The 3,408-nt window shown below is 31.7% G+C and overlaps 1 pseudogene; it reads right to left on the bottom strand.

Moving 5' to 3' along the window:
* Nucleotides 1-663: 663 nt before the first annotated feature.
* Nucleotides 664-1,354, bottom strand: LOC112003123 (desmethylxanthohumol 6'-O-methyltransferase-like; annotated as a pseudogene).
* Nucleotides 1,355-3,408: the final 2,054 nt, after the last annotated feature.

The following is a 3,408-nucleotide window of genomic DNA, read 5'->3' as shown; positions in this document are numbered from 1 at the left end:
GTAGCCTATTCTGATAGGTACATTGTTGGACCATGATGGAAAGGAGGTGCAAGTTAAAATTGCTCAGACTATGGAAGACAATAAGGGCTAGTCTTTCGATGGTTAGTGCATAATAATCTCGGAAGTCCTTCCATAATGAGATTCTTGCACGTTGAGTGTTGGCTTTAATAAATCTATCGTGTCAATACTAGTAACTTGAACTCCTATTAAAGGTGTTGTCATTATAGTAGTTCTGGATATGAACGATAGATGAATCCATGTATTAGCATGGAGTTACAAAAGTAATAACACATTAATAAACTTCTTCATTAATGAATCTGATTAATAAAGTTGTTTGTTAACAAATGTAACATATCTGTTATATGAAGTGTTATTACGATAGGAAGAATTTTATGGCTGGTCATGTCCTTTCTGAATATTATAAATATTGTCAATGCCACACTTGCAAGGGGGTGTGAAAGAGAAAATTAAGCTCTTGTTAATCTTGACCAGCTGGGGAGAGCATCCTGATTGCTTGTGAGGTCCTTGAATAACATAATCTAGTATGTAAATTTCTCATATCTTATTGTTGATTTTTATTACATATGCACATGATATAATTGTTAATTGATAAATGTATTATATTTGTTTCTCTTGAATTATTACTTTTTAAGTTTAATTCTATCACAAATTAAAACCAATGCGTGGAAAATCAAAGTTGGTACCTTTGATGTGTGGATGCGCTTTCACAATCTCAGCTATCATTCCTCCTGTTCCGCCTCCTACATCCACCAATGATCCCAAGCAATCAAACCCATTCTTGTATTCTTCTAGGACCACCCCCATTGAAGATCTTGTTGAATTCAAGATTTTTTGATGCAAAGCCCCACATCTCACAGCCATGAGCCTTCTTAAAGGCAATACCACCTTCTTTGACACATTGGCTTAGGTAATGCCATGGTGCCAATTGCCATGGATGGTTCTCCATTAATACCACTGGCACTAGGCTTAGTTCAGCATCATGCAAAAGCCATTTTGATGCAGGGGTCAATCCATAGAGAGTATCCCCACCATCTGATGAATTATATGCGGTTAAGATCTTTTTGCGAACGTTCCTCAAAAAAAAAAAAAAAAATTTTTTTTTGCAGACTAGTGATCTCATGATACGTGCGAGGTAGGGAATATCAAGAGAAAGGGAGTTAACTATTTCGGCTGCTATTTGGCACAAAGTGATCGGACCACCGTGAGAGTTTATAATGTCAGCAATGCGGAGCTCCACAGCACATTTCAATGCCATGGAGTCTGCAAAGCCAAATAAATGTTGCCAAATTTCTGCTTGGCCTTCTAGCAATGCTTGAGCTTCTTTGGTTTCCATTATCTCTCTCTCTCTCTCTCTCTCTCTCTCTCTCTCAGACTTAAGCAAATGAAAATATTGAGCAAGTCAGTGAAGTGAAGGGCAATTCATCTTGGTATTTAATGAACAAAAGCAAGGGTGTTAGCAATTGCCTCTCAGCTTTCCATTTTGATTTAACATATGATATTTTATTACCTAAACAAAGATGTTTACATCAAATATGCCTTTGTTCCTCAAAAAAAAAACAAAAAAAAAAAATCAAAATCAAATATGTCTTTACATCTTTGCTATAAAAAAAAAAAAAAAAAATGTTTACATCAAATATGCCTTTGTTCCTCAAAAAAAAAACAAAAAAAAAAAATCAAAATCAAATATGTCTTTACATCTTTGCTATAAAAAAAAAAAAAAACTAAGTCTTGAGTTGACATGTCTAAAAATATACAAGTCAATTTAATAAAAATAATATAAAATTAAATGAATAATGCTAGAGATACAAATTATTTTACAAAAAAAATTTACAAAATGCTTATGTGGTGAGTAATTATTGGTAAATGAAAATGTGATATTAATGGTAGCCCTAAATGAAAACTAATAAGAAATTGGTCACATCAACATTTTGTAAAAATGTTTAAAATAGTTTATGACTATAGTATTTTTCAAATTAAATTACATGTGATGTGGTATACATTAAATATACTTTAATTTAATAAGTTATGTATGACTTAAGTATAATTAGAAAGAATAAAAATGCATTAAGCAAACTTATATAAATGCATTACATATTTTTAGTAAAAATCAGGGGGCTATTATTGAAATTTATATCTAAATTTTTTTTTTTTCAAAAATACAAGAGGTAGGGAGAATATTTGAAAATTCAAGGGGGTCACCCCCTCCCTCTATCCCTGTTTGTAGGGTAATGTAATCTTTTGACAATGGTGCAGTAAGTACTGTTTTGGTGGTAGAACGTACAACTAGATGGCCCCATTGCTAAAAGGCATTTGAAGTATGGCAATATCATCAAAGCGCAGCCGAGTTTGGAAGTAAGTTTAAAGAACATACTTTGTTTACGGCATTTGCTATTGCTGCAAGAGTTGTTACCCGTATCTCATATTTATAAACATCGTGCGGAATATGTTCAAGATTTTCCTGCAATACAGTTTGGATACTGTTGTAACCCAATCCTAGGTATTGAGAAATAGTCCAAACTTTGACACTTTTGCAAATTACAATAAATGTATGGTACTATAAAGTTCTAAATTTATAAAAGATAAATGTTAACGAGCACTGCATAGGTCCTTGTTAATGTTGTACTAAAGTGAGTCTCATTTAATAAAATAAATTAAATAAATAAAAGAAAAAAACATAAAGCTAGTCAGTTTGGTTATTTTAATATTTTTCTCTTTACAAAATTGGCCCTACACTAAAAAAAATTGACATAAAGCTGCAGAAAAAGACAAAAAACTAAACAAAAAAAAAGTCAAAAGTTAATGTTAACGAGTATCGTAACGGGCACCTCACGGTGCCCATTAACACAACCCTTTATAAAATATAAACTTTTTTTTAGTAGGTATCATACACTTATTTTCAAGAAGAATTATAGAATTCTTAAAGTTGAAGCAAGATTGTCTTAATACATTTTGAGGTTAAAGACAATAAATCTTATTGAGATTTTTGTAATATTTAAATATTAATTGAACAATATTTATTTAACAATATTCCTCTTATTTTTTGAGATGCAAAATTATTAACTAAGTTTTTATATATTCAGGTTTTACTAACAATGCTTTTACAATTAAAATTTGTCAATCAACTAATCTTCTTATAACATAATCGATCTTTATTAGTATCTTATCAAATATTTTTTTTACTAAAGATATTATTGCAACTTCACTTAATAATATTGTGGGGACGCAGGCCCAAAAATATATTGGGCCCTAGGCCTTGTTCGATGAGGTACAATGGTCCTTGAATAGATCAATAGTGAGGAAGAATTAAGACTTTGAACTTCACGAGCAAGCCATGATTGTAAAGGCTGGGAGAGGTTGTTCGAGGGGGAGTATCTCCTCGGCTAAATG

The sequence above is a fragment of the Quercus suber genome, unplaced genomic scaffold (assembly GCF_002906115.3).
Source record: "Quercus suber isolate HL8 unplaced genomic scaffold, Cork oak 2.0 scaffold_588, whole genome shotgun sequence".
Lineage (NCBI taxonomy): Eukaryota > Viridiplantae > Streptophyta > Magnoliopsida > Fagales > Fagaceae > Quercus > Quercus suber.
Note: the sequence above shows the minus strand (reverse complement) of the source record. Positions and strands in the feature narration are given on the sequence as shown.